The following is a 16,517-nucleotide window of genomic DNA, read 5'->3' as shown; positions in this document are numbered from 1 at the left end:
TTTCATTCTCTTCAAGAGCCAATGTACCCACCTCAATTCTCCATACCACAAGCCCAAAATTGTAATTTAGATCCCAAGGAGCCTTGCAGTGTAAATGTGGTGTATTTCTCCTTACCTCCTTTCATTTATTCACATGCTTTTTCAGTGTCATTTGTATGTATTTATGACGTTTTAGAGCAAGCAAATGCAAGAACCTTCACTACGAGTCAGCAATTTTTTTGACATGTACAGGACACCAACGTAGCATGGATTAGGATTAGACTTTTTCAGTTGTCCTGACTGTTTTCAGAAATATGTAAACTATGAGTCTTGAATTTTTTTTTTATAAGTTTAGAAGAGGAACAGCAGGTCTCGTAGTCCACCTCACCCAATGCTTATTGTAATACTGTTACCCCCACTTCCCTTTGACTCTTCTCATTGCTAATAAAATGGCTTAGAACCAGATCACAGTAATACAATGTTTATGCTAAGAGTTTGTAGAGACCTGTTTAAATATGTTTTTGCTTAAAACTAAAGTTGTTATAGTGCCACATGACTCCCTTCGCAACTCCACGTTGCGAGGATGTGACATTGACCTATATATGGCACTCTAGTGTCAGTTTTTTAGTGCCTTGGGCCCAGATCTCCTTATTGTTTTTTTACTGTATTCCTTATGTCTAATTGGCAAATTATATCTGTCGTCCCCACCGAAGGTGTGTGAATGCAGACCCTATCAACAATGTTGAAAGAATTGTTTTTGTGTGATCCCACATCTGTATGTGTTTCCTGGGGTCTGGCCATGGTCCTTTCGCCTGAGACTCCTCTACCTGCAGACACCCTAAGCTGGAGCAGAGCCTTTTCTGGCTCTGAGCGACAAGGACAGCCCAAAACTGGCCAACTTTCCTTCTCCAGATAAAAGTGCTGACTGGGAGCGATCCACCATATAGTCCTCCTTTAAAAAGCATGAAAAAAGAAAAACTTTGCAGGAAGGTAGAAATACTCTTCCTCCAAGAGGAACTCTGCCCCTCTCCCAGGAACAGAGCATTCTAAGACTTGGCATGTTGTTCCTTGACGCTGGTCTCCTATTTGGAAAAGATCACATTTTATAAAAAGGTGAAACCGAAGATCCCCTCCCCTACGTGGGATCCTCATCAATGGTTACACATACTGAATTGTCCATCCTGCTCACGTGGTCCAAGAGCACTTTAAAAATAACTATACATTTTTATGTACATATGTATTTTGGAGTCTTTGCACAACACTTTTCAGTAGAAAAGTGCACTTTGAGTAATGCATACAAATCATTTAGTCTAACAAAACAGATATATATTGGCCAAATTACATTAGTTAATATTTTTAAAAGCTTATTATATCAAAAGTTAATAATTTAATAAAAGGGGCTTAGACAGCTTTCACAAACTTTTTTTGAAAGTTAAAGTAAAGGTGGGGCAATGTTAGCAGTTAGGCTGCTATAGATAGATACAAAAAAACTGTCACTATGCTTTTAATGAAGTATCCTCCTCCGGTGTCCCACCATATCCCAACAGTTGCAGCTAAGTCAGTTCAGGATCCTTTAGCCTTTCTTGGCCTTTTTGGTAGAATAAACCATTCCATCCCTTTAAGTGCTGATTTCACTCAGGATTGTTTGAAACCAGAAATGTTTTTCACAGGATATGATGCTATTTTCACACAACATGACATCAGGTTTAGTGAAATGTCCTTCTTGTGTCAAGAAGGCACAGTCAGGCACTCAAGACCTCTGAATTGCATGCCTGCCTCTAGAACATTGGCCGGAAGAGTGCTGTAACTTCCAGAATGTGTCCAAAAGAAGGACTGTAAAAGTCAGATGACCAGGTTTAATGGCCTGTAGGAGAGACTTGAAAACTCCACTACAGTAATGCCAAGAGACAAGGAGAAGGGAGACCATCTGCAATAGCACCATGTACACTATGCAGAGGCTTCGGGGACTGACATGCACAAAGTTAAGCTGTCACCCACCCCAGATTAGGTAAATGCGCGTCTCATGCTCAACGTCAAGGACCATGATTTAAAATCCACAGGTTTACCATCGAAAGCTGGCATGCTGCTGAGACATTTGATGTTAAAGCATCATGCAGTGGCAAATCCATTGACTTTGAGATTCATCTGCCACTCGCATTCTAGAGCACTGTCAAGCATTTCTTGCCTTCACCCTTCAGGTTCAATGCTAAGGCAGCATGATCTGTCATCAATCCACGCCAATGTAGATTTTTGCTGAGTGAGTGTGACCGTTGAAGAGCGATCTTCTGAACACCTCAGATTCTGAATATTCTAAGACTTACTCTCCTACATGTTAGGTATCCTCTTTGCCCAGCTCTGCTATCCTCTCCTCAGGGATGTCTGTTTCATTTTGCCACTTATAGTACCACCAATTCTTTCACATCCTTTATTACCTGAGACTGCTTCACAGAAGGCTTCATGACTAGAAGACCCCATAGGAGCCATAGATTTCCTTTGATAGGTTGTTCTAGATAGTCTCTGTCTAAACCTAAACACCTCAGGCCTTCTAGGAGAGGATCTCTCAACAAGTGAGAGGGGCTCCCTAGAACCAACAGAGGTAGAGCACCAAATAGACTGAAGTCAGAAAAAATATCCTCTTTGGCCAAGTCAGACACATCGATTACAAACCCCTCACAAATCCATACAGTATCATCAAAGCATAAACATTCTAATCCCAAATAATTAGAACACATTGTTTATTTCAAAGTAAAAACAATAAAATTAATGCACAAATTGAGTTAAAAAACCATTTAAAAACAGTTTTTATGAGGAATACCAAGAGATTTCATGTATATTCATATTAAAATGACTTCACAATACAAAGAACCAAAAAGCTTATACCAAACAGATATATAGATGCACAATAATTTTGCGCAAAAAACGGAAGAATAAAAATAGACATATACAAATTTTCATATCATTGTATATGACCACCAGTGACTATTGAATTATCGGTCAAGTTGAGGTACTTTATAAAATTTCATTAACTTGCAGATACCCTAGTGATCTACTGTCTATATATTAAAAGCATTGATGCGTTTCGGTGGGTAGCAGAATGGTAAAAGCCACCTTCCTCAGGATTGTTGATCTCTTCCAGCTTATCAATTGTATACTCTAGAGTACATATACACAAACAAAAAAAGAGATACAAACATCAGACATAAAAATCTATACATATCCATTTCTTAAAAAATCATTTATAACTTGATGATACAGAGAACTAGCACACCTGTTTGATCCTACTCCCACATTCTAGCTCATACTTTCTTTAAACTCCGGTCACATAAACTCGTGGAGTATAATACCTTTCTAGGTTGATTCCTGACAAAACCAAGCCTTAGAGTTTTTTAAATAGACTCTAAGGCTGCCGAAAAACGTAGGCCAAGTATTCTCTGGTCCAGTATCCCAACACCAAATTAAAATCTATTAGGAAATGTATGAAACCGTATGTGGGACATCTTACATATCCTCAACAAGCTCTAAGTCTAGAGCAAAGGAAGCCATTACCTGAGTATTTTCAGTCAACTCTAAGCCCTCCAGAGACGTATGGCCGAGTTACTCTGGTCCAATGTCCCCAAAGATAAGTTAAAATCTATGAAGAAAAATTTATTTTTTGTTTAACCCTGCATGGGGCATTCTCAATATCCACAACACACTCCAAGTCGGTAGCACAGGAGGGCATTACCTGTCTCAGTCAGGAAACGATACCCAGTGTCAAGTAGCGTTAAAAATTATATAGGCATCAGTATATGTAAGAAAGAACAGTCATCCCCCTAATCTCTAATGAGGTTTCACGGACAGACTACTATCCCCTTCCTATCTCTGAGAAACTTATACAAACCTGTTCTTCATATAAACATTCTGTAGACCGTAATTCATCAACTGTTCTACAGGCTAAGGCTGTCCTCACTTTTCAGTCACCACATCCCTTGCATTGGGGTGGATCGATAGAGGTTCCTATAAAAAAAAGGCTCACTATTAGGGCCTCAAATAAACCATTCTACTGCTAACCTCAGATACATTTTTTCATGTTCACCCTCGCGTTGCTGATAACCTACAGCGATCTCTCATTATATCTTGTTTCTAATTTTTCTCTTCTATTTATTAATCAGGGAGCATATATCCTGACCCCCTTCACAAAAAAACAGAAATTAACTCGCTCCAGATAATTATACACCCTGCCTCATGGATGCCAGAGACCCACGCTTCGTGCCATAATAATTGTCAAAAGGTCTTCCCATGTATATAAATACAGGACCAAATACCACTTTCATTTCCAGGGCAAGTCCAACAACTTTTATCGGAAAATAAAGAGGCTATTTAGATAGAACATGCCCCTCACAAATCAATACCAAAACAGTGTCGCCATTATACATATGGAAAAAAGGCTAAACAAAGCCCAATCATCATGTACCAACCAAATAGCAGCGTACATGGTGACAGAGAATTATCCATTATTTACAGCTAACTGCTCCTAAAAAGAGTGCCCTACTCCAGCGTGGTATCTTACTTTCCTTTCCTCAATGCGAAAAACGAAAAAATGCGACCACTCCTCCGTGTAACATCTCCGCTCAAAATGGCGATTTAAATGGGGCCGTGATCGCCGCACATGGTCGGCGAACAACCAATTGTTAACTGCTTCCTTCCTAGCGGACGCCGACCAGCTATTAGACCAATCACATGGGCTCATACTTCCTGAAACCGCATTCGTCATATTGGAGTCGTTTTTAATCCTACATGTAGGTATTTTAAGCGCCTGCAACAAATGTATGGCATAGTTACAAATGCCAATTACCGACTTTCCATACAACCAAACAGGCTGTTATTATTGTATGCAATAATTCTCCGCAGAGATATCACATCGTGAAAAATGGAGATTATACAGACACAAGGCCCAACATTATATTGTAGTCCCTCTAATAATGCATGCGAAAATTCTCAGCATTACATTGCAGTCCCTCCAATAACGCTTGTGAAAAGTATCAGCGGGAATACCCTATATTAAAGATGATTATATAGGCGCAAGGTCCAACACTATATAGCAGTCCCTCCAATACTGCTTGAGATTAACCTCCTTAATTCGCAAAGAATTACAGGAAGTAAAATTGCAGACCCTCCACCTAATGTTAAATGTTGTTTTTAGACAGCGTACTTGAGTACCATTAATCCTCAAAAACGTATCTCAATTAAGAGATATAGCTTGTCTCTCACAATTTTGAAGATGCAATCTCTAACCCTGAACTCCCTTATTTATTTCTTTGAGCAGACACCCCAGGCAATTAACAGAATGTTGGTGGTAGCTGTTCACCAAGATTCTTTTCATACAGCCTCATAGTCAATCCCTACTTGTTACAGAGACAAATTAATGTAAAAACTCAATATATACTCAAGCTCTTTGATGTGGTATTCAGGGATATGATATAATGAATATCTGAAAGAGACACGTTAGTATTAGATTCCTTACCTTAGAATATCCCCAGGCGTCAGACTGGATCCGGAATTTTTTGCGTAGCAGTACCCTTGCGCGTCGGTAGGCGTCGTCTGCGGCTCCGCGTCCGTCGTCGGCGTCGTGGGCGCCGTGATGACTTCGTCGGAGTACTTAGACGCCACCTCCGCGTGCTGACGTCAGTTCTTCTTTTTTCCGCGCCAGCAAGCGCAGATCTGGAAAAAGCAGTAACCCTTAGTCAATTTTTGACTAACATTTTGGATCTTTTTGATCATTTCTCGAAGTCTTATGACTCCGATCGGTGCCGTAGGGATCCCTGGCTTTAAACACTGCGAGGATTGCGACCGCACAATGTCGGTCACGGACCCTCACCACCTGTGTCTAACTTGTCTAGGCGTCGACCACGACGACAAGGCCTGCTCCGACTGCAGGGCCCTCTCTTCGAAAGCCAGGTGGGAGCGGTCCCGCAGGCGACTCGATCTCCGGCAGTCGGTCCCGCGCCGCGAGAGGTCCCCGTCCCACGGGAGGTCGAGGGACAGGTCGCGGGCCGACGAAGGCTGTGATGCCAGAAACCGGTCCCCGGAAGCTTGTTTCCTTCCCAGTATAAGAATTGGCTTGGTAGTTTGGTTTGCCCTGTTCCCATCATGCACTGGGACAGGAACAAGCTAATTTGCATATAGCTAGGTTCTGAGCTGGGATGGTGCAGTGAGCTAAAAAACGGTGATGGATTAAAACCATGATCTCTTGACTTGGTAAGAGTATTCTGCATCATTCAGAAACTCTGTCCATCACCACCCCCTTTTCCAAAATCGCGGGCTCGGAGCCACCACAGTTCCGAGAGTAGGCCGCACTCCTCCGGGTCGAAGTAGTCGGGTAAGAAGCACAAGTAGTCCAAGAGGCGTCATCGCTCTTCGGACTCCCCCGGACGCTCGCGCGATGCGGCCGGGGGTTCGGGTGACACCACCACGCGGCTCCGTCGGAGTCGCAGGCGCCGTGTCCAGCCCCATACCCTACGGTCCCTGGGCTAAACGCAGCGCCGGAGGAGATCGAGCGCTTCCTCATGGCCATGAGGAAACTCTCTCCTCCGACGGGCTCCGCGGCGCCTTCGGGCCCAGCGGACCCGTCTGGGCCTCTAGCGGGTCGGGGGCTTCGGCCCCGACGCCGTCGGGTGCTTCGGCGCCGCTAGGCCCCACTCTCCCGACGCCGCCGGTGCCTTCGGGCCCGGCGGCGCAGGGTTCAGCGGCCCCGGCGCCGCGGGACTCCGCTAGACCTTCTTCGGGATCTGGGTCGTCGCCGGTGGACCTTACGACCTCCCCGGCGTCGGACCATCAGGTGTCGCCTCCGGCGTCGTCCTCGGGCGGCGCCGTCCCCGGTTCCACCTTTGTTCCTGTTCCGGCGCCGGGACGGCCCCGATGGGCGCCGCTCCAGACATCGTTTGGAGAGTTTCACTTCTATGAACAGGCCCCATTGATTGAAACCCCTGAGCATCAGGAGATGGGTGACGAAGAGGATTGGGAGGGGTCTGAGGACCCTCTGACCCGAGAGTGTCAGTCTCATGAGGACTGGGCAGGAGACCTTGGGGAGGCCAGTGGCCTGGACACCTCTCCAGACACTGGTTTTGTCTCCCCTCCTACCGTGGCTTCGGAGGAGGGGGCAACCTATAGTGTGGTGTTGATGAGGGCTGCCAAGGCCTTGGGCCTTGAGCTCCCCGTCGCGGCCGAGAGGACTAATCTCCTCACAGAGGTCCTTACACCGCAGTCAAGCTCGGCCGAGCCTCTGCTGCCCTTTAATGAGGCCTTGACCGACGTTCTTCTGGGCACTTGGTCTAAGCCCGCTACGGGTTCGCCCGTAGATAGGAACGTGGCCAGACGCCACCGCCCAGCCCCGGGCGACCCATGTTTCCTGTCCACCCACCCCACCCCCGAGAGCCTGGTCATCCAGGCCTCCAATTCCCAGACCGCGTTCCCGTCGGCCCCGCCGGACAGGGAATCCAAGAGGTATGAGCAGTATGGTAAAAAGATCTTCTCATCCCTTAGTCTGGGTCTGCGGTCTTCCAACACCGCATGCCTCTTGGGCCGTTACACCCACTCTCTGTGGGATAAGGTCGCGGAAGTGCTGCCAGAGTGTCCGTTGTAGGTACGGGCCAAACTCGGCCAAGCCCTTGTGGAGGGCCAGGATGCAGCCAAATATTCCATCCGGTGTGGGCTGGATACCACCGACTCGCTAGGTAGAGCGATGGCAACGACAGTGGCGGTCAGACGCCACGCCTGGCTGAGGTCCGCCAACTTTTCGGCAGATGTCCAGAACACGTTGCTGGACATGCCCTTCGATGGCCGTCGCCTCTTTGGCGAAAAAGCAGACCATGCGCTTGAGCGCTTTAAGGACTCCAGGGCTACGGCCAAGTCCTTGGACCTATTAGCCCCGCGCCAGCAATCGGCTGCTTTTCACTCCTTTCGTGGCCACGGAAGGGGTGTACCCACACGTGCTGCCAGCCACGCTCCGCAGGGCAATACCCAACGCGGTGGCGGCCGTGGGAACCGCCGTCCGGGCGGTAGGGGTCAACGGCGAGGTCAGTCCACACCTTCCCCCGCAGCATCCGCCTCAAGCCCTCCTAGTCCATGCTTTCAGGCCCATGTGACGCCAGTGGGGGGCAGGGTTCGCCATCACCACCTCCACTAGCGCACCATCACTTCGGACAGGTGGGTGCTGCAAATCGTCCGACGGGGCTACTCCCTCGCCTTCGAGGCGACTCCTCCAGTCATGCCACCGCAGAACCACCGTGTATCGGGGGATCATTTGTGACTTCTGCAGGAGGAAGTTAGGGCCCTCTTGGCCAAGGGGGCCATCGAGCGCGTTCCTGGGCCAGAAGTAGGGTGTGGTTGCTACTCCCACTACTTTCTGGTACCCAAGAAGGGCAAAGGGGGCCTACGCCCTATCTTGGATCTACGGAACGTCAACGGCTTCCTCCGGAAGGAGAAGTTCAAAATGCTGACACTGGCTCAGGTCTTAGCTACCCTGGACCCAGGAGACTGGATGGTAGCATTGAACTTGCAGGACGCTTATTTCCACATCCCCGTCCTGCCGGCCCACCGGCGCTACCTGCGGTTCATGGTTGGCCACGAGCTCTTTCAGTTTACCGTGCTCCCCCTTTGCCTTATCAGCGCCCCACGGGTGTTCACAAAGGTGATGGCGGTGGTCGCAGCTCATCTGCGCAGGTTGGGGGTTTCAGTCTTCCCCTACCTCGACGACTGGTTGTTGAAGGCGGGCTCGCCCCAGACAGTCGTCAGCCACCTCCAGACTACGGCAGATCTCCTGCACCAGCTGGGGTTCTCCATCAATGTGCCAAAGTCACACCTGTGCCCCTCTCAGAAGCTCCTCTTCATCGGAGCGGTTCTAGACTCTGCGCGGTTTCGGGTTTATCCACCCGAACAGCGGGTCCGGGATATTCAGGCTCTGATTCCCATCTTTCAGCCGTTATCCCGGGTCTCGGTCAGGTTGACGCTGCGGCTTCTGGGACTGATGGCCTCCTGCATCCTTCTGGTGCATCACGCCAGGTGGCGGATGCGGGCTCTGCAGTGGGACCTGAAGTTTCAGTGGGCCCAGCATCAGGGCAACCTGTCCGACCACGTCCTGATCTCGGAGGGCACTGCGAGACCGCTGCAGTGGTGGCTCACGGACTGCGATTGGGTCAGCGGCAGATCCCTCTCCCTTCCCCAATCGGAGCACGTAGTTGTGACGGACGCGTCCCTCCAGGGCTGGGGAGGCCACATGGGAGAGGCGGAGATCAGAGGCCTCTGGTCTCCGGCGGAGGCCCGGCTCCACATCAACCTATTGGAGCTACGGGCGATTCGTCTAGCACTGAAGGCATTCCTCCCCTCTGTCCTCTGGCAATGGCTGGAACGCCAGGGCGTGACCCTGGTGGCTCAGCACCTGGCAGGTTCTCTGAACGCCAGGGCGGACGAGCTCAGCCGTCGGTGCATGATGGATCACGAATGGCGTCAGAATTCTGACGTGGCGCAAGGCCTCTTTCAGCAATGGGGAGAGCCTTGGTTAGATCTATTCGCCACCGAAGAGAACGCGCAATGTCATCAGTTCTGCGCGTTGGAATTTCCAAGGCGGCACTCGCTCGGAGACGCTTTTCATCGCGAGTGGAGTTGCGGTCTACTGTACGCCTTTCCGCCTATACCACTTCTGCCCAGAGTGCTGAAGAAGATCAAGCGCGACCGGGCCCAAGTCATCCTTGTGGCTCCGGACTGGGCACGAAGGTACTGGTATCCAGAGCTACTCAGTATGTCAGTCGATCCCCCGGTTCGTCTGCCTCTTCAGGAGGACCTTCTGTCGCAGCAGCAGGGGACGGTCCTCCACCCGAACCTGTCCAGTTCCCACCTCCATGCTTGGAGATTGAGCGGCGACAGTTGAGGCCATTTGACTTGCCTCCTGAAGTCTGTAACGTCATTCTGGCAGCCAGGCGTCCCTCCACAAAGTCGGCATACGCCTGCAGGTGGGACAGATTTGTGGCATGGTGCACAGCAAAGGCTGTGGATCCTCTTGATGCCCCTCTTTCTGAGGTTCTTCTCTTCCTTCTTTCTCTTGCCCAGCAGGGCTCTGCTCTGGGCACTATCAAGGGCTACCTTTCTGCCCTTTCGGCCTTTCTGAGGCTGCCTGATCAACCTTCTTTGTTCAAGTCCCCTATTGTAAATAGATTTCTAAAGGGCATCACTCACACGTTTCCTCCTGTTCCGTTTGTGATGCCTCAGTGGGACTTGAACCTGGTTCTTACGTTTCTGATGTGCGCTCCCTTTGAGCCACTTCACAACTGTCCTCTTCGCCTTCTGACTTTGAAGACTGCTTTCCTGGTTGCCATCACCTCTGCCAGGAGATTGAGTGAGCTCCAGGCCCTTTCTTGTACTCCACCTTTCCTTTCTGTCCATCCGGACAAAGTGGTGCTGCGTACCAAACCTTCTTTCCTGCCCAAGGTTGTCACGGCCTTTCACATCGGGCAGTCTATCACCTTGCCAACCTTCTTCCCGCCACCGCATCCCTCTAAAGAGGAAGAGCGGCTCCACCGTCTGGACCCAAAACGTGCGCTCTCATTTTACTTGGACCGCACACGCCAGTTCCGGGTGGATGACCAACTCTTTGTTGGTTACGTGGGCGCTAAGAAGGGGAAAGCGGTGCACAAGAGGACCATCTCCCGGTGGATCATCTTGTGCATCCAGGCATGCTACTCCTTGGCTAGAAAGGAGCCCCCTGTTGGATTACGGGCTCATTCCACCCGAGCCACGGCGACTACAACTGCCCTGGGCCGGGGTGTGCCCTTACAAGATATCTGTCAGGCAGCTACGTGGGCATCGCTGCACACGTTTGCAAGACACTACTGCCTGGACAGTCAAGTCCGGAGGGATGGCTTCTTTGGCCGTTCCGTCCTCCAGAACTTTCTGGTGTGATTATTGGTTCGCAGACCCACCACTGGGGTTGGTATTGCTGGGGTATCTATTCTAAGGTAAGGAATCTAATACTAACGTGTCTCTTTCAGATGCACAAGTTACTACTTGTGTAACGATATATCTGTAAGAGACATTAGTTAGTATTAGATTCCTTACCGACTAACCCATCCTCCCCGTTCTGCGAACCAATATCTAGGGTTAGGGTTATCCCCTTTCAGGGCCCTAGTTTCAATGGCACCAGTGTTGGTTTTTAACATGGCTCTGCGTTTCTGGCACGGAAAAGCTGTGTCTAAGAACTGACGTCAGCACGCGGAGGCGGCGTCTAAGTACTCCGACGACGTCATCACGGCGCCCACGACGCCGACGACGGACGCGGAGCCGCAGACGATGCCTACCGACGCGCAAGGGTACTGCTACGCAAAATTTTCCGGATCCAGTCTGACGCCTGGGGATATTCTAAGGTAAGGAATCTAATACTAACTAATGTCTCTTACAGATATATCGTTACACAAGTAGTAACTTGTGCTTCTATCCCATTAATCTGTCCCACTCTTCTCTTGCGTTGAGCCCTTTACGGGCTGTATTTAGTTTGGAAAGAACCATTGTTCCCTGTCTTTCCTCTTTCTCACCATGTCCCCCCCACCCCCCTCCCCTCTGCCAATCCAGCTTTTTTCCACTATAAACCAACGTATATCACATGCATTGTGTCCAGCTTCTTCAAAAAATTTGACACTAGTGGAGCATTAGGTTTATTTACTCTTATTGCTGATATATGTTCCTGTATTCTGGGGCGTACTTCTCTACCCCATTTCTCCTACGTACCCCAGACCACATGGACAGCGTACTAGATATACTACATTCTGGCTGTGGCAGTTGTTCAAGGTTTTAGAGGTAATAACAATCCCATTGTGGTTAATCTCTTTCGTTGAAAAACATAACTCACACGCATTGCAATTACCACAGCGTGTTTCCAATCGCGGGGGTGTTGAAAATTGTGTTCTGAATGCTGCATGTTTTTTCCCTGTGTGTGTGGATTAATTCAGTTCTGAGAGTTTTGTTCCTCTTAAAAGCAAACAAAGGCTTCTCCAATTTGTTGCCTCCTCTTTGTTTAGTGATAAATTGAAACTGGCATATTCTAAACGAAGATGAGGCTGCAATCTTCGAAACATGGAAAGCTTGTTAGAAAGCGAGCTTGGGCTCCCCCTTGTTAATCTGCTGGTTTACGGCTGTAGCACACGCTCCCATAGAGAAATGGGAGTATGCGACTGCACCATGCGTGGTCGTGGTGTAATAGCGGTGTCAGGACTGCCGCCCGGAGGTCGGACGGTCCCGAGACCACGCCGGTGACGGTCGGAAGCAACTCCAACTGATATCGTAAATGAGCCCTAAGTCTTAATGCCTTTCTCCACCTTCAGTTAAGCCAATTGTGACTTAATATTTTATGAAGCATGTTTTTTCACTTTAAATTCCTCCCATTTAAACAGACAGATGTATTTTCCTGTAATAAATTTGGCACCGTGTCTACAGCCCACTCGAAAGATGCCTGTTGTTTGTAAATGTGATACTTGGAAATGGGAAAACATTTAAATGATGAATTTTATTAAATCAAAATAAACAAAGTTTAATTTTCTCTAATTTCAAAATGTTGCCTTTACACACTGCAGGCATCTTGTTTCCATTGGCTAGGCACAGTGCCATATTTTGAACTGAAAAATACACCCGTTATTTAAGAGTGAAATATTTAAAGTGCAAAATAAGTTCTGTATTTTGAAAAAAATTCAGAACAGTTCTCTTCCAGGGGATCCTCATCATAAGTCCTAAGCATTACAATATTCCCGCCCATGCGCGGGACCCCGGAAATGCTATATTATATGTGCTGTGTGTGTATATGTATGTATATATATATATATATATATATATATATATATATATATATATATATATATATATATATATATATATATATATATATATATATATATATATATATATATATATATTTTCACGCTCCAAGGTTGTCCACCATGTGAGTAGCACGCGAGCAGCAGCTTTATTTATGTGTAGGTGAGGACGGGGATCCGCTTGTAGACGCCGCTCCGTAATGGATCTGCCCGACGCGTTTCGAAGCTCCATCTGCTTCTCTTCAGGGGCTTTAACGGAAGCGGTGTGCGCACCCGCTACACTTCTCCAATTATATAACTCGCCCGTCGATGGGAGGCTCCAGTGAGACTTCTGGGAAGTGTAGTACGGAAAGCACACAATCAAGTCCTGTATGGATTCTATGTCGAGTGGACACTTTTGGAGCATAATATTACACGCGGCAGTCCAGCCGCGATAGAAGCACCACCTTGCTAATGCGAGGGCCACGAGTTCCACATCCTACGGAGCCGGCATGTTGGACTTCGGGTGTGGATTTATGAACAGAACGCCATGCCGAGGCTCATCTGAGGGCTTTGAACTTTTAATCGCCAGCCATGAAAATAAAGGCACCCATTTGGGAGATTATTATGAACTACCTGACCCACAATTCCACGTTGCTCATTGAAGCAGCCCATCAGAGGGCGTGATTGTGTACTTATGGGCGGTGGCTCAGCTGTGCCTGCAAAGACTGTCGAGCCTCTGAGGAAAGTGCGAAGGGCACTGAAACGCGTCAGGCGAAATAACGACAATAAGCTGGAATAACGAATTGGTATGATGTTCCTGTTCTGTACCAATAAATGGCTCTTTAACACCTGGAGTGGAGTGCTTCTATGTCGAGTGGACACTTTTGGAGCATAATATTACACGCGGCAGTCCAGCCGCGATAGAAGCACCACCTTGCTAATGCGAGGGCCACGAGTTCCACATCCTACGGAGCCGGCATGTTGGACTTCGGGTGTGGATTTATGAACAGAACGCCATGCCGAGGCTCATCTGAGGGCTTTGAACTTTTAATCGCCAGCCATGAAAATAAAGGCACCCATTTGGGAGATTATTATGAACTACCTGACCCACAATTCCACGTTGCTCATTGAAGCAGCCCATCAGAGGGCGTGATTGTGTACTTATGGGCAGTGGCTCAGCTGTGCCTGCAAAGACTGTCGAGCCTCTGAGGAAAGTGCGAAGGGCACTGAAACGCGTCAGGCGAAATAACGACAATAAGCTGGAATAACGAATTGGTATGATGTTCCTGTTCTGTACCAATAAATGGCTCTTTAACACCTGGAGTGGAGTGCTTCTATGTCGAGTGGACACTTTTGGAGCATAATATTACACGCGGCAGTCCAGCCGCGATAGAAGCACCACCTTGCTAATGCGAGGGCCACGAGTTCCACATCCTACGGAGCCGGCATGTTGGACTTCGGGTGTGGATTTATGAACAGAACGCCATGCCGAGGCTCATCTGAGGGCTTTGAACTTTTAATCGCCAGCCATGAAAATAAAGGCACCCATTTGGGAGATTATTATGAACTACCTGACCCACAATTCCACGTTGCTCATTGAAGCAGCCCATCAGAGGGCGTGATTGTGTACTTATGGGCGGTGGCTCAGCTGTGCCTGCAAAGACTGTCGAGCCTCTGAGTGCGAAGGGCACTGAAACGCGTCAGGCGAAATAACGACAATAAGCTGGAATAACGTATTGGTATGATGTTCCTGTTCTGTACCAATAAATGGCTCTTTAACACCTGGAGTGGAGTGCTTCTATGTCGAGTGGACACTTTTGGAGCATTATATATATATATATATATATATATATATATATATATATATATATATATATATATATATATATATATATATATATATTATATACCAATCCTGGTGCAGAAATGAAACACAGGCGCTGACTCCGTGGGTAAAGTTCAAGGATAAATCTTTATTCCTTGGTGATGGACGACGCGTTTCGGCGGATGTGTCCGCCTTGCTCACAAAATATATATCTATCTATCAATTGCAGCCTAATAAACACCAGAGCTGAATCATGCTTTAAAGAGTTTCCACCATACATGAAAAACATGCATTAGAAACATGAGAAACAACAACAAAGTTTGTTTAGAAACTGTTTTAATGCTTAGAAAGCAGTAGAAATTCTCATAACACTGAAAGCATAGAAAGCTCCCAGGCTGCATTGCAAATACACAGTCTAAAAAGACTGAAAAGCTAACCTGTAGCTGTATAGCAATAACTTGAAACCGTGCCTTTAAGGCACTCATGACCCTCAGCTTCCCATCATGCCTCAGGGGTGACAGTTAGGTCAGTTGTTCTTTGCGGAGAGGGTTGCTTATGATTTTGATGAGGATACCCCTGGAAGAGAACTAGGATTACCGGTAAGTAACTAATCCTTCTCTTCCAGGGGATCCTCATCAATAGTCATAAGCATTAGAATAGACTAGCGAGCCTCACCTCATCTCCCTGCGGGTAAAGGAGAACACAGAAAAACGTGATCATATATGTATATATATATATATATATGTGGGGCACATATAATAGAGTGTTTCCGGGGTCCCGTGCACGGGCGGGAATATTCTAATGGTTGACTTTGAGGATACCCCTGGAAGAGAACTAGGATTACAGGTAAGTAACTAATCCTTTTCTACACTTTCAATTTATTCCATTTAAAAAATGGTTGTTTGTTGGAGTTATTCATGTAACAGTGCTACATATAGCTGAAGGTATGCCCCATGCCACAAGTACATACGACACTGGCTCTGTTACCCATAAACACACAATCATGCATATGCACACATGTTCATGCATTCCCAAAGACCACAATATCACTGACACACATAGCAGCCCTGTCATAGTGCCCTATGTCAAAGTATTTTGTTCAAACCATAGTATCTGGCTGTATGAACATTAGGTTTAAAGTCAGTGAAGCTCGTAATGAGGTATCTGGTTGCAATGCACAAATTGCTTAGCCTTCAGTAGCTCATTATGATTTTCACTGATCAGAAGTAGCTCTCACTACAGAAACCCCAGAATTTCAAATTTCAGTAATTAACCTTTCCGTATTCAGCAACTATCCACTTTCACCTGCTTAAATATGATCTCCAAAGATTTTGGTTGGCAATATGACCCTAATGGCACTACTATCAGCAAAGTGACGACATGGACCTCGGTCCGGGAAACTCCTGGCTGTTGTGTACAATGTTTTATTAGATCGACATTCTGAAACGCGCTCACTCTGGAATTAGTTTTTACTTCGGGCCACCCCAAAGTAATTACATTTTCTAGCAATCCCCTTTCTACTCACTTACTTCAGTGTCCCTTTCAGAGGAGAAGGGAGGTGTGCACCTGCATCTCCAGTTTGGGTGCCTGTGATAACAGAAGAGCTGTTAACCATAACAAATCCGTTTTTATCTTGATTATACAAACCAGTGGTGACCGCCAGTCAAGGATCAAGTTACTTGCCTCTTCTTATTGACCCTAGAACACCTGTGTCATAAGGAAGATGGGATTAGCCTGCTTAGTAGCCTAACCCTGTACACCAGCTGCCCTTGAGCAGAAACATGTTGATCTGTGAAGGTCTCTGGTTTGCAAAGGGTAATAAAAGCTGTAGTTCAGCCAACAATGTGGTGTCGCTTGGGCTCCCTTTTATAAAAAGAAAACCATACCATTGACCAGTT

The 16,517-nt window shown here is 47.4% G+C and overlaps 1 protein-coding gene across 1 annotated transcript in view; it reads left to right on the top strand.

Annotated features, from left to right (window-relative positions):
* The window catches only part of CDC40 (cell division cycle 40), a 405,957-nt gene that overhangs the window by 166,312 nt on the left and 223,128 nt on the right, over positions 1–16,517 (top strand). The gene's annotated exons all lie outside the window — the stretch shown is intronic.

The sequence above is a fragment of the Lissotriton helveticus genome, chromosome 6 (genome assembly GCF_964261635.1).
Source record: "Lissotriton helveticus chromosome 6, aLisHel1.1, whole genome shotgun sequence".
NCBI lineage: Eukaryota > Metazoa > Chordata > Amphibia > Caudata > Salamandridae > Lissotriton > Lissotriton helveticus.
This window is presented reverse-complemented; position numbering and strand designations above follow the sequence as displayed.